Genomic DNA, 16,253 nt, shown 5'->3' with positions numbered 1-16,253 from the left:
ATTCCTTCTAGAGATGGTCAGTGGAGAGTTTCTTTGCTTTGCTTTCTTTGCCTTGAGTCGTTTAGATTTCTCCAAATTGCTTGTGCTCTGTAACCCTTCTCAATGTTGAGCAGAATGCAATTGGGTGCCCATACCTACCTGTGCATGGAGGGTCTGTGCCTGCCTGGACGTCAACATAAGATAGGTAGGGTGGCAGGAGAGGGTGAGCCCAAGAGTTGCGCTCCACTGTCGCCATTAGTGCTGTCCCAGAAGAGTGTGAGAGACCATCTCTGACACAGCCAGGCATATCAGTGCTCCTCCCAAACACACAGTGCTATTACCCTACAGTCCACATCACAAAGCAGACCTCCCACTTAGATGTCTGAAAATCTATGCCCACCCCCAGCCTATATGGGTTTTCATTAAGGCCACCAAGCATCTGAGATTGCCTAGAATAGTCCCAATTCATGTCTGGTTCCCTGTCCTGTTAATCATTTGTCCCAGTCAAAAGTGATTTTTTAAGTAAGTTATAGGTTCTCCCTAAGTTCAATTTAATGCTCAATTTTCAAAAAGCAATATGAATCATAACGTCTCTAGTTATAAGCAAAGTTCTTTCATTCTTCCCACCTTTACAGAAGAATATTAGGATTCATCAAGAGAAGGAGCCAGGTGGACGTGAAGTCCAGAATGCACAAGGCTGAGCCAGGTGATTGGGAAAAAGTTGAAGATGCTAGAACTAGCAGGGTTGTCAAATGGGCTCACAGAAGATTTGTGTGAGACTGGAGGGAAGAATCTCTCCCAAAGATTAGGAGGGAGAATGAGGACTCAGAGCTCAGCAGAGATATTTTAGAAGAATGCAATCCCCAGGCCAGGAGGAAGGGCATCTTTGGGAGACAGACACTTAGTGCAGCTCTTCCCTCCCTATTTGTATCTGCATATTCTGGCCAACAATGCACCAGTGACTTGTCTCTGTGATTTCATTTATGGCAATGACTTCAGGTCTTGTGTCTGGTCATAATGGTGATCGATGTACGCCATCTACAATGGACATGGCTAATGAATCCTATTTTATTTCTTAATTAAGAATTTGAAAGTACCGCAAATTACTGCAATTAACATGGATTTTCTTCCTTATTTATTTACTTATTTAGATGCCTGAAATTGCACCCTTAGCTTAAACCAACCGCAGAGTTCAGAGCTTGTTAAAATATATAGCATTCATTAAAATATGTATTCTTCCCCAGCAGTAAAGTTTGCCATTTGGAAATGGCAGTGGTGTATATGTATACAAAATACTTCCTCCCCCAAAATCTATTGAATTTAATCCACCCAGTTTAGTAATTTAAAAAGTTAAATTTATTGACAACCCTTTGTATGACTGAAATTAACTTAAGATTTTCAAAATAGCCCATTATTACGTTGACTTCAGCCAGTATTGTTGTTTTCTCTCTCAAAATTTTTGGAGAATAGAAGCATCATCACATTTTCAGAACTTCAGTGTTCATTGAAAGATGAGAACAACAATTTGAGCATGGTGGAATTGCTTAGACTGATTTCAGAACAATGCTACTTTGAATTTGACTGTTTAGCATCAAATTCTCTGGCAGTTTTCAAAATTCAACCTTAGTTTTTTTTCTTAAGTTTTTGTTTTGGTTTATAACTGGTTTGCATGGAGACATCTCAAGTTGGAGTGCTTGAAATTAACCAAAAATGCATTCTGTAGCCATCAAGAGTGTAAGTAAATGCAATCCTTACCAGAAAGTGTTTGGGAATTAGCTTATCGAAAGCTTTAAAAGATGCATACCAAGTGAAATCCAGCTATTCTATTTCAAGGGATTTATCTTTAAAAGGAATGAAGAATGTATATCAGCATATAACGACAATGATATTCACTGCATCCCTGTTTATAATTTCAACACAAATAAAATAATCAAAATGTGCAATGATAAAAGATTGAATAAATTATGATGCGGCCTTACATTGAAATACTAAACATCTATTGGAAACTTTATGGTGTGTATTAGCTATCTCTGGCTGCATTACAACAACATTTAACAGTTTAAAACAACAAATATGTTATCTCAAAGTTTCTGTGGGTCTGAAATCTGAGCATGGCTTACCTAGGTCTTCTGACTCAGTTCTCTCACAAAGTTGCAAAGAAGATGTGTGCTGGAGGTGGCTTAACTTGGAAAGGATGCACTTTCAAGGGCACTCAAGGGATTGCTGGCAGGATTCAGTTCCTCCTGGGCTGTCAATTGGTTGCCCCCCTTAGTTCCTTGCCATGTAGGGATTTCTGTGGGGCTTCATCACTGAAAGCAGACCAAAGAGTAAGAGAGGATAAACAAGACAGAAGACAAAGTTTTGTTGTAAACTAATCTCATAAATGACATTCCAACACTTTGGCCATATTCTGTTGGTTAGAAGTTAGAGGTCCAGTCCACACTCATTGGAAGTAGATTTTACAATTACACAATGGTGAGAGTACAAGAGATCTTTGCAACCCATCTTAGAAGCTGTCAACCACACAGCTGAAGTTTACTTACTGGCAAAAGAAATTCAAAATCTCTTATTCAATGGAAGAAATGCTAATCACAAAACAGTATGTGCTGTATGATCCCTGTTTTATAAACTAAAAACAATAAAAAAGATATATGCATCTGTACATAAATATTCATGAAACAATCTGTACGTGTTCCTTAAGTTAACTGGTTATATCTGGACGGTAGAAGTTTTAAGTCTTCTTTCCTAATCTGTATTTTCTATTTTTTCTAAAAAGAATGTATATTATTTAATATTTACAATTTTAAATGTTTTTAAATTTTTGAAAGCAACTTAGCCCCTCCAGACTTTTTATTTCTGATCTCCATTATCCTTACAGGACTACTGGCTGCCTTCTACTTGAAGTCAATTAAATAGGAGTTTGCAGGAGCCTTTCTAGAGCCCACAGATACCACCGTGACCAAGGAAATTGTGAGTACATTCTGGAATTTGTTGCTGTGTTTGTGTCTTTAAAACAGCTGTTACCACCAATAATGATTCCATGAAAAACTAAAATTGTTTTTCCCCTCTGGGGTGACTAGGATTGGGTATTGTGATTGACCTGAGAGGCGCGGCTCCTATGAAGACAATCTTCTTCCCCTTGAATCAGTGTTTTCCTCACTCAGTTCTGGTTGCTTCCAGACAATAGCTAATGTGATCACATGGTCTTCCTCTGCAAAATTTCAAAGGGAATGGGTTCCATTTATGTGTCAAAAATAGACCAACAGATCTGACACTGCTGAACATAATTGCAACAACAAGAGGGGAAGTTTGAAAGATAAAGCCATTAATAACTGCTATACTTCATTAGTTCTCCTGCCTCGTGACACTGGGGGGCCTGAGGTGGGATGCTACAAGTTGGGATGAACAACCTTGGCAATGTAAATGTTACCTTAAAGTCACTTATAAAACTACTGACTGATGGTCTTTGACAAGCAGACTGGCTGCTCTGTGCTTACATAGAGCACAAAGACAGCTGTTTGGAATGGGCAGACTGGTATCAGTGGGGAAGGAAGGCAGTAGTCTCCAAGATGGCAGGGAATGAGGACCAGATCTGAAATATTAATGGATCTCTTCTCATTGGGATCTCTAATCGAATAGCAGTTGTAACAGATAACACCCAAACTTCAGTGATAACAAAATAGACCATTTTTCTTCAAGTAAGGTATAAACGGGCTTTTATTTATACCAAGTGGTGATTCCAAAACCCATATGTCTCTTATCTGTGGCTTCATCATCTTCTAAGCCTCTGAGTTTTATGTTGTGTTGTTTGCGTCTCACTGGTTGATAAGAAAGAGAAAGTCGGAATGGCATACCTACTTCCTACCTACTTTGGCCTATAATTGACACACATCACCTTCACTTGTGCCCTGTAGGTGAAAACTAGGCATCTGAATCTCTCTGCTATGAAAGAGGCCTTGTGATAGCACCTAGTGGACAGATACTTCCCAACAATTCCCCTGTGTGGTAGAGGAGCACCCACCAGGGGCTCTGTTAGGAAAAATAACAGCACCCGAAACTACTGACTGGGGGACTTCTTGGTGGGCATTCATATAACAATCACAGAGCAGAAATTATTGACTTATAAATGACTCTTTGAATGGTAAATCACTCTGCCCTATATGAAAAAACTTCTAATACCAACCATACCACCTGCTCATGGCTGAAGCAACAAGCCACTGGTAATAAGGCTCTAAAGATTCAAGGTTGTTCTCACCTGGAAGTGCTGGGTACAGTCACCAATGCTGGATACCGCCAGAGTTCACTCAGGTCTCAAGATATCAGTTTTCAATCTCTCTCTCTCTTTCTACCTCACTTTCTCTCCTTCCCTACCTCCCTCCCTCTCTCTTACCTTTCTTTCTCTCTTTGCCTTACTTTTTTTTTTATATAACATGACAATAATAGGGATCTTCCTATTCCTCTTAGGGTTATTGTAAAATCCCAAGGAGATAATTTAAAGGGTACACAACATGTTTTTGTAACACATGGGTAGCTTCCCCAGCAAGCAGCCACATACGTGAATAATCCCAGAAGGCCTTACTAGCACTAACATAATAACTGAGTCTTGTAATATTATTGGTACTATTAGGCTACTATTGCAGTGATTAGCATTACTGCCAATAAGAAAAACATAATATCTTTTGTCTACAGTGCTTTAGCCTTTAGGGATTTGCCTCTTATAACAACAGTCTGTTTCAACCTACCATTGCAACGTTAGGTGTTTAATGTTATTTAGAAGTCAGGTAAGCATTCTTATTTGATTATTAAGTGTACCTCACACATCACCCGACACACTTTACTATCCAAAATGTGAACTCAAAAGAGGCCATGTTTGTCTCATCTGCAAAACTAGTGTCTGATGTTCATCCTTGCTACTTTCTCCAAATTCTCATGGAAATACTAAGAACTTGGGGCTCAAACAAGGGAGTAGGCAGAAGGTGTTTTGAAAAGCATACCATACCAAATAAGGGTAGCAGAAAGTCATCACCACCACTAAGATATTTTCATTATTCTTGTGTGGTCATCTCAGCTTTTCTTGACACAGACCCATTAATGATGTGGCCACTACATTGGTTACCCACTGGGAGGGTGAAGGAGCCAACTGAAGCTTTTATTTTTATCCCTTCACAGTGTCTTGTTTTTCTTTCACAACAGCTGTGTCTAGTGAGTTTATAGGTATTTCAAATACAGTGGCATTGTATTGTACTTGCTCCTGACAAAATGCAGGCTGAGGATGGATAGACAGATAGATAGACAGATAGATAGATAGAGAGATAGATAGATAGATTCTTTTTTAAATTCCTGTAAATAGTGGATTTTCCTTAAAGGCTGAGTTAACTGTCACCAGGGGCCAAAACACTGCTCCCTGTGACCCCACCCAAAAGCATAATATCTACAACTTCTAACTTTAGCATGGTGTGTTGTAGTCTTCAAAGCATTCTCTCAACCTTATCTCATCTGATCAGCTCAGCAACCCTGTTAGTTAGGCAGTGCAGATCATACAGGTAAGGAAATAAAAACCCAAAGAGGTAAGGTAACCTGCTCAAGAGTAGATGGGCAATTGGTGGCAGGGTTAGGGCTGGAATCTAGAACACTAAGTTGTAGCCTTTGGAATGGGGATGAGATGAGAGGGAGGTATCTGCTGAAAATAGGAAGAATTTTATTAAAAGATTAATGAAATTTAAAAAAAAAAAGATTAATGAAAATGTACTTGAAAGTCTAAAGGGCTGATAACAGTTAAAGGCCTCTGAGAAAGAATAGCAAAAAAAAAAAAGAAAGAAAGAAAAAGAAAGGAACTTATACCACAGGCACCAAACGACATGATAAAATAGAGAGAGGTATAGGTGTACGGAGACCAGTGGAATAAACCAGAAAGTCCAGGTGTACAGAGACCAGTGGAATAAACCAGAAGTAGCTCCATACCTTTGGGAAACTGATACATGATAGGGGTGATTGCACACACATAGGCAGAACAGGATAACCACATGTAAAGATGGGATCTAAACCCACACCTTTCACCACTTACAAAAATTGACTCAAGATGGATAAAAGATTTAAATCTAAGACAAGAAATGATAAAAATCCTAGCAGAAAGTATGGGGAAAACTCTTGATGTCATCCTTGGGAAAGATTTATGAAATCTCTCCAGTGAGATTTATGAAAAAGATTTCAGTGACAATCACAACAACAAAAATAAACAAACGGGACATTATTAAGCTGAAAAATATCTGCACAGCTAAGGATACCACAATCAAAGCAAATAGATGACCTTCAGAACAGGAAAAGATATTTACATATTATGACTCTGACAAAGGATTGATAACTACAATCTACAGAGAACTCAAATTAATAAACAAAGAGCCAACAATCCCTTCTAACTCTGGGCAAGAGACGTGAACAGAACCTTCTCTGCAAAAGACAGATGAATAGCTAACAAACAAAGAAAAAATGCCCATTGTCCCTAATCATCAGAGAAATGCAAATCAAAACCACTCTGAGATATCACTTAACTCCAGTGAGAATAGTCCCACATCGCAAAGTCCCAAAGCTGTAGATGCTGGTGTAGATGTGAAGAGAAGGGAAGACTCTTACACTGTTAGTGGAACTGTAGACTAATCCAGCTACTTTGAAAGAAATAAGGAGAATCCTAAAGAACTCAAAATAGATCTTCCATTTGATCCCACAATCCCATTACTAGGCATCTACCCAGTAGGAAAAGAATCATTTTATCATGAAGACATTTGCACTAGATTGTTTATTGCAGTTCAATTTACAATTGCCAAGATGTGGAAATAACTCAAGTGTCCATCAAGCCATTAACCCAGACACACACACCATGGAATACTATTCAGCCGTAAAAATGATTGAGATTTTGCATCTTTTGTATTAACCTGGATAGAGTTGGAGAACATTCTCTTTAGTAAAGTATCATAAGAATGGAAAAGCAAGTATCCAGTGTACTCAATACTAATATGAAGCCAGTAGGTGAGCTAATCCACTCCCACACAAGAGAAAAACTCAATTTAATTCAAGTTGGGGGAGGAGGGAGAGAGGAGTAGGGAGGGGGATTGGTGTGCTCCCACTTAGCTTAGGGGTATATGCACCCTTAGATGCAGGACACAACTATAAGTGGGACTCTACCCTGACAAATGCAAACATTGTAACCTAGTTGTTTGTACCCTAACATTAATCTGAAATAAAAACAAACAAACACGTAGGCAAAGTGTGGATTGTTAGATACATAGTGTTGCACACAGCAGCTCTTCATATTGGAAAATCAATATTAGAGCTCTATTTCATACACAAAATAACATGAAATATTGCAAATAAATTCCAGATGGATTAAAAGCTAAAGCTAAAAAGAAATCTTTTAAACTATTACAAGAAAATTTGGGAAGATACGTTTATAATATCTAATCAGAAAAGATTTTTTTTTTCTTGAGGCAGAGTTTCATTCTATTGCCCTGAGTAGAGTGCCGTGGCGTCATCACAGCTCACAGCAACCTCAAACTCTTGGGCTCAAGAGACCCTCTTGCCTCAGCCTCTCGAGTAGCTGAAACGACATGTGCCGGCCACAACGCCCAGCTAGTTTTAGAGACCAGGTCTTGCACTTACCCAGGCTGGTCTTGAACTCCTGAGCTCAAGCTATCCACTTGCCTCAGCCTCCAAGAAACAAAAGAAAAGATAAATAAATTTGATTATGTTAAAATTTAAGATTTCTATATGACAAAAGACACATGAATAAAGCTAAAAGGAAAGTGAGAGATTTGGAGAAAGAGTTTACAATATATTTGACCAAAAAGGATTAATACCTAAATTATGGGAAGAGGGTATTTGATAGCTCCATAGTAAAAAAGGCAATCAATATTGCCTATAAAAATATGAAAATTTGCTTTATCTCAATAATCAGGAAAATACCCATTAAGGCAAAAAGATATCATTTGTTGCCAATCCAATTGTCAAAGATCAGAAGGTTTGACAAGGCTGAGTATTTGTGGGAAATGGGAACTATTGTCCCAGAGAAAGTGCAAAGAGTTTTAATCCTTTAGGCAGCACCATAGAAATACCTTGTAAAAGTAAAGATATGCATGCCTTATGACAGCTAGTTTTTTTCTTTTATATTTAGACATATACCCTAGAAAAACTCTCATTCTATGTGTACTAGAATGTTAAGATGATGTTTATTATTACATTACTTACAATACTGAAAATTCAAAAACAATTAAAATCCTCATCAGCTGGGCACAGAGGCTCATGCCTGCAATCCCAGCACTTTGGGAGGCTAAGGCAAGAGGATTACTTAAGACCAGGAGTTTCAGACTTTCCTGGGCAACATAGAGAGACTCATTTCTGTAATTAGAAAAAATATATATCCAGGCATGGTGATGTGAGCCTATAGTCCTAGCTGCTCAGCAGGCTGAGGCAAGAAGACTGCCTGAGCCCAAGAGTTCCAGGCAGGAGTGAGCTATGATCACATCACTACACTCCAGATTGGGTAGCAAAGTGAGACCCTGTCTCATAAATAAACAAACAAACAAACACTCATCAATAGAGCAAGAGGAAAAGCAGTGTGCAGCCACAGCGTTGGGTTTCAGGGAACTAGACACACGGTACCAAGAAGCATGATCTTGGAAAATCCAATTGGAGTGTAAAAACCCAAACCACATTAATATGCCACTTGCATACATGCTTCAACCATACAGAACAATGTTAACCATCACTTGTGGGTTCAAATATATGCAAGTGAAAGCACAAAAACCACAGAGAAGAATGCATACTAGTTCAGAATGGCTTTTCAGAAGAAAAAGTAAACTAGACTCAGGAGAGTATAAAGAGGACTTGGTGGTACCTATAATGTTTTATTTCTTTAATTAAAACTAAAACAAATTCACTGAAATGATAGCATTATAATATTCGGGGCAGTAGATATTGAGTGTTTGAGATAGCAAACAATTCAGAAGAGGAAAAAAAGGAAAAAGGAGAAAGTTCCTCACCAGCAGCCTTGCTTCCCCCAGTGGAAATGAGAAGGCAGTGGGGAGCAGGAGTCTGCAGGAGAGCAGAGCTGACAGTGTGGAAAGTATTCTGGCTTTGCATTTCTGCTCATGCTCAGTCTGTGAGACAGCTCCACACACAGGGAGCAATGGGGTCACAGAAAGAACACGGCCAGGCCAGGTTGCCAAGGAGCACCGGGGCCCCACCTAGGCCCAGCTCTCCCAGGGCCTTCCAGGGCTAGGAGTGGAATCTGGGAATACTGTATGGCTTAAATACAGTAGGAGTGTGTTTCTCCCAGCCTAAGGGAAGTCCAGAGGCAGGCAGTACAGAGTTACTCTGAGGGCTGAGTGATGTCCCCAAGGACCCAGCTCTTTCCGCCTGTATGTTCTCCCATTCCTGGTCAAATAGGTTTTATCCCCAAGGGGACCTCAATATCTGAGGCAGCCCCTGCAGCTCCAAACTGTCCAGGTGAGAAGCAGGAAGAAATGGTGGTGTGGAGAGTAAAGTGGTCTCTATCAGCTGTCAGAGCCCCCTAACATGTCTTTCTAGAAGTCCTCAACTTGCAAGGACATTTTATTAACCCTAAAACCCAGGGATGTTTTCATTAATTCAATCACCCATGCGTCCAGATAAGGAAGAAGAGGAATGGCTAGTTTGCCAACAGCTAATAGTGGCTCCCAGAGTCAGTGACTAACCGTATGCCCCAGACAAGGGCTCACTTCCGCTGGACACGGACTTCTTGTCCACGCAAGAAAGAAGGTGGAGTAGCTCCTGGTTTCCTCAGGAGCTGTTCTTTGCTTCACACCTTGATCAAACTTCTACTTGGGACAATTATCTTAAAGCAATGTCTACTCACTCTCCTTCCCTCATCCCAGGGAGAGGTCTGAATTGGGCTTTGAACTTTCTTCTGCAACCCTAGTTTGGTTCTCCATTTACATTCCACACTGGCCACTCTTTAGGAATTGTAACTTTGCTTCCAGGTTCACTGACTGCTAGAAACACTCAGATTGTAACTTTCCAACTCACCCCTTCCAAGAAGCCCTCCCTGGCACGTGGCAGCCTCCTCTGAGACTGTGTAGTCCATCTTGAAGGTTCATTGTCAAGAGCTTATCTTTCACTCAGAGAATCAAATACTTTAACTGAGGATGAACTTTAGACCATCTGGCCTAGTGATTTGCAACTTTTTGTCAGAGCCCTTTCTTCAAGTGAAAATTGATGTGAAACTCCAAGATAATGAATAAAATGATAATGTGGGATGGGGTAGGCCCAAATTGTCTCAGAACATAGTCAGGAAAGAAAATATCTTACCCTCATTTTATGAATGAAGACGTTGTTGCCCAAAGGTAGAATTGAATTGGCCATGGTCACAGAGCTCATAGTAATACCACCAATAATTATAAACAGCATTGGCTTTGATTAGCCTCTGTGTCAAGCACTGGTATGAGTGCTTTATGCAATTAATATTAATAAGTATTAATATTAATTAAACCTCATGATAATCAAAAGTCACATAGCTAGTCAAGGTTAGAGCCAGGGTTTGAACTGGGTATTCTGACTCAAGAGACCCAGCTTGAAACTACAATTCCATAAGCAGTTAAATCATAAAGGCAGAATAATTCTAGTCTTCTGACTCTTAGACTAAACTTCTCTTCTTCACTTGGCTTTATGCTAATATTTTAGTTTTAGATTCTGGATGTGTTTCCTTAACTTTAAAATCTTTTTTTTTTAATTTTTTTTATTTTCTTTTTATTAAATCATAGCTGTGTACATTAATGTAATCATGGGGTACAATGTGCTGGTTTTAAATACAATTTGAAATATTTTCATGAAACTGGCTAACATAGCCTTCAGGGCATTTTCTTAGTTATTGTGTTTAGACATTTATATTCTATACCTAGTAAATTTCACATGCTTGTGCACCTCATATTTACTTATTTTTGTTTACATTAGGCATATAATGAAGAATTTTGATAAAATATTTAAGTTCAGTGAGCAAGGACTCATTGTCGCTCAGAATTTTCATGACAAAGCCATTCCAACCTTGGTATACACTTTGCTTGTAGCCATAGTCTGGCAGGGGCTGAATATGAGCCCAGTAGACACACAGTACAGCAAGCAGGGGTCCTCAAAGAAGAAGGAAGGATTCAAAATTAAGCCCCAGAACTGCCATAGTCCTGCAGTGGAATAGTTCACAAGCAGGGTAGAGGGGCCACTGGCTGGCTTGGGGATCAGAGATTTTTAGGTGATGGGCCTGTTCCCAGAGAAAGTGACCTGATGACTTGGAAGCTTGAGAAACCATCCTTGCAACCTGATTTTGTCTTTGAAAGCCTTCTGGATCCCTTCTGTTAGAAATGGAAGCTGGAGTTGAATATAATAATTGGAGAATTGTAAGAGGTGGTTGTCTTTAGATGTGTTTCAAGATATCATTGAAAGTAGTTCCTTCACAGACTTAAGACATTATGTCTCCAGGAAAGACTCTAAAAATAAAATAATAGGAAGATTCTGTTGTGCCTCAGAAACAGTATGGAAGCCCATTCCTGTCCAAGGCACAGAAAAATATCTTTATAAGCAGAAATTGCTGAATATTATCTACTTTATAGCAATAAAGTGATAAATCTGTGCCGTGTGTAAGGAAGGCAGCAGTTCTCAACCTGTGGGTCCTGGCCCCTTTGGACTGTATTAAAGGTTCATGGAATTAGGAAGGTTGAGAACCACTGGTGTAATGCAAGTTTTTAGTTTAGAAGTCAAATAAGTCAACAACAAAGAAAACAATTGCCCAAACACAGATCTGTATTTTACTACTGAAATCTCCTTAGGAGAGTCTTATGAGGCTGAGAACTTGGGGAGAGGCCACATGGTGAGTCTAGAGAAGCCCCTGAGAGGGTCAGTTCCCAAACCTGGGGACTAGAGAGACACAGAACACAAGGGAAGCACTGTGATAAGCTGCCAGATGCCCAGAACCAAGAGGCCTTGTGCCTGGTCAGCAGCCCTGTTGGATGGCAAGGCCTGTGCTTACTGCAATGCCCTAAGTTCTATGGTAGATGAAATTGGCATGAAACATGCAAGAAGCTTACACTTGTGCTGCGTCTTTACCTGTCCCTCTCCTCTCCATTCCAGGAGACTCTCAAATCTACTCCAAAGGTAATGCTCCATCTCAGCTCAAGATCCATCCCTCCCTGTCCTCTCATTAGGCTCCTTGTCTCCCACCTGGTCTCTCCATGTCAATTAGATTCTCCCCGGCAAACATATCTCTCCCATTTTTAGGAGGAAGAGAAGAGAGAGGGAGAGAATGCTCCTCAGTCTCACTTCCCCACAGTAATATTCCATCTCTCCACTTTCCTTAACTGCCAGATTGTAAAGACGCGTATCTATGCTCACAGCCTCCCCCTCCTCATCTCCACCTTATTTAACACCCCATAGTCTACTTTCCGCTCCACAGGTCCACAGAAACTTCTCTACCAGCCAAGTGTATTAACTCATCCATGCCTTTGGCCTCAGCAGTTTTGTCACTATCCAGGGACCAGCGTCTTACAGCAGTCACCTCCTTTGGCCGGTGTGTCTTGGCCTCCTCATCTTCTCTTTTCATCTCCTTCCTAATCTCAAGTTCCACCACCATGACCTTAGTCATCTAAGAATCACCAAACTTCACAAACTCACTGTCACACATCCCTTTGATGGCAGTTTTAAGGAGTCTCCTCATAATATATGGTTTTGTATTTACATATCCATGCTTATACATATGCATGTACATATATAAATATCATCTCTGGAGGCTCATGAAATCTCTAAATTAAGAAGAGCCCATGTCTCAGAAAATAGCCTTTGATACAAAATGTAATTCTGATGATATGCAGCTGATCCATGTTGATACCCATCCCATCTTGGCCTCCAGGGCTGCTATAATGGAATAAAGTATTTTATCAGAAGTCTGGGCCCAGGGTTCACATCCCATTTTCACACTATAAAGGCTGCACGATCATGGTCAAGCCACCTCTCTTCACCAAAGTTACTCCCTCTGGAAAAATGGGTATTATAATTTCTTTGCCTCACAACATTGTTGGAAAGATCTAAGGAAATTAAAACATTTTGCAATCTTCTAAGCACTACAGAAAGGATCACCATTGAATTAATGGATTAATAATCTTGGAGATGCAGAGTATGGGGGAAAGGGACCAGCAGGGTGTCAACATAGGTTTTAACCCCATCTGGTGCATCATGTCATGAGTCGACCTGGGTCCATGTCCCAGTTTGTTGACTAGAGATGATCATTGGTATTCTCACTACCTCACTGAGCTAGTGTAAGTATCAAATGAAATAATGAACGTGGAGGGACTTTGCCTGTCAGCAGGACTGGGGTGCCTGCCATCTCTCCTATTCTTCTTTGTCTCTCTCTGTGTGCATGAATTGAGCTCTCTGAGCCACATGGAGCGAGGCTGTTCTCACAAGAGTCCCACCGTGCCCCATGATGGAGCATTACTGCAAAATAACTCCAGAGCTGAATTAGACTCCAGTGAGTTAATCATGGATAATGTAATTATAGAAAGCAGCAAATAAATTTATAATAATTGGCTACTTATTATTTTTTAAAAGGGGGCATGGAGAGAAATAATTCAGTGTGTGAGAAAGATTATCCTATGTAGACATAATCACTCCTCCCGGTCACTTGGCCTAAATTGGAAGCCACCCCAAGGAGTACTGGTGTCTCTCTGACACACCAGGTTTCTCTGAAATACTTTCTGACCGGAAATCCTGGCTTTACTCTGATGCATGAGTGTTAATAGCCTCTAGCCATTGTGTCTCCAGGGTTCTGGCTTCTTAAGAAAGAGCATGGCAGCAGAACCACCGCACACTCCTTGTTCCCAGCACTTCTCTGCACTGTGAGCAGCTGTGGTTCAGAATGGCAAGGATCAGCAGCACGGTGAACAGACTAGTGAGGTTAGGGCGGACCCACCTCTGCCCTTCCACCAGGTTCTGTCTGCTTTCAGGAAGTGGTGGGATTTCCATGAGGATATAAGAAAGGAGGGATCAGCTATTACTGATATCTGGTGAGAACAAGGTTGGTCATCCTCAGAATCAGATAATACAGCGAGAATCATTTCTCAACAGTCTCTGGCTCCACCACCCCTCCCCCCATTGCAGAGGTGAGGACAGGGGAGTATCTGGGGCTGCATGTGCAGGGGAAAGAGAATAAGGAAGTGGGAGAGAAGCTAACATTCATTGAGCTAAGGTTTGCCTGTATTATTTCATTTAGTCCATTCAAAAATACACTCCATACGTGTGGATCATCCCATTTTGCAAACAAAGAGCCTGAGGACCAGAGAGGCTAAAACTTCCCTGAGATCATACAGAGAATAAGGAACAGAGAAACCAAATGAGAGGCTATTTCATTCACCCTGGCAAGCTGCTCTATCAAAGTTGCTGGAGGCCATTTCAAGTTCTGAACACCCAGGAAGTGACAGAGTGACTCCAATTATGTCTTGTCCATTATAAAAGCCCTGTGATGATTATGATGCCATGTACTGTAAGAAGAGCCAATATGAAACTTGAGTCTACCACTTCCAGCTTGGGGAACTAAGTCCTCAAAACGCACCTACCAAATGAACATAACACAGCATAAATTCACTGGAAAATGTGTAGGTCTGAACATGTGTCTGTGTAGTTCCAATGCACTGCTTTGTGTAAAAAATGCTTTGTCTCCTGCTTACACTAGGCCTCCTGGCCAGCGAGGAAAGTGCCATTGCCTCTATTCACAGGGAGACAGGTGAAAGGCATGTCCCGGCAGAGACAAAGAAGAGCAAAAGCTGGGAGGCGGTGCCTGTGGATCAAGGGGTAGGGCACTGGCCCCACATACTGGGGGTGGCAGGTTCAAGCCCAGCCCCAGCCAAAACTGCAAAAAAAAAAAAGAAGAAGAGAAGAAGAAAAGCTGTAGAGGTCCTGAGACCCTGCGTAAGGATGGTAGAAGGCCCAGAACACAGCTGTGGTCCAGTAATGAATGGCACTGTCAGAGCGGGACTGGTAGTGACAAGGGATTCCACAAGGCTGCTTAGCACCTTCCTGAGTTGGGAGCATTTCCAGAGTCATGGGCAGAGCCAAGACTCCCTGTGGTGAGGCAGGGAGCTTCTGCCCTAGGGAAAGATAGTGGGGGGAGGACATCATGGCCTTGGTCAGAGCAAGGCCATCATGAGGCCTGAGCTACAACTCTGCCTTTTCCCCCTTGTCCCTAGGTATGATATCCTAGTTTACAGCTCTAGAGAGAAAAGTATAGGTTGTAGGATCCTTGAAGAAATGGTTTCTGTATTATGTGTTTTTGGATTTAACGTTAGACCCTAGAAGAGCACAGAGCTCAAATAAGTGGCCCAGAAAGGCAGGATACTGAGCCGTCCTTCTGTGAGATCCCATAACCAACTTTTTCCATTTGTGGGAATGAATTTAGCATAGGGCAGAAGAGTCCAGATGGCTTGGTAACCAGGCAGATTCATACTTACAGAGATGGAGTGGGGCCATTTAACAAACTCCCTGGTTTTTTCCAATGCCGGTGATCCTTGGGGAAAAAATCTTTGAGAAACCCTTTGGTAGTAGTCTATTATTTCACACACCATCATGTACTAAATTTATCTGTTTATGGATCTAACTGCCCTCAGCAGAACATACCTTCCTCCAGGGCAGGGTCTGTGCCTTCTTACCCTTGTACTGCAGAGCCTAGCAGAGTGCCTGGCACACTTAGGTGTTTGGTTGAGCTCAACAGGTCTGGAAGACCTTAAAATATCTCTCATTCCCATAGGAGCAGTTTCATATCTAGAGTTTGTGTTATGGGTAATGGTCACTGTATCCCCATATATCATAAATATGGGCTACGGAATTGAATCATGGGATACTAGAGGGACCAAGCTGAAAAGAACCTAAATCCATTCTTTAACATCTATAAAGCAAAGGCACAACCTTGAACCTCTGCATTGATCTGAAGTACTAAGATCATGCTCCAAGAAACATTTTATGAGAGCTCATCTCATCAATGTAATAAAGTTTATGTTACAGTCACTTTGTAGATGAGAGAACTAAGGCATAACAAAGTTGACTGACATGTTCTAGACTGCACCATACATCAGTGTCAGATCCAGAATTCAGACCCAGGTCTCTGAATTTTCTAGGCAGTGCTTCTGCCCAACCACAAGCTTCTGAGAAGGACTCGTGTGTTTTGTTTCTGCCTTTTTGTTTTTAAGAACGATCAATAAGATATCTCTCTC

This window comes from Otolemur garnettii, unplaced genomic scaffold (assembly GCF_000181295.1).
Source record: "Otolemur garnettii isolate 467f Iridium unplaced genomic scaffold, OtoGar3 scaffold00012, whole genome shotgun sequence".
Classification (NCBI taxonomy): Eukaryota; Metazoa; Chordata; class Mammalia; order Primates; family Galagidae; genus Otolemur; species Otolemur garnettii.
The sequence above is the reverse complement of the archived record's forward strand: the minus strand, read 5'-3'. Positions refer to the sequence as shown.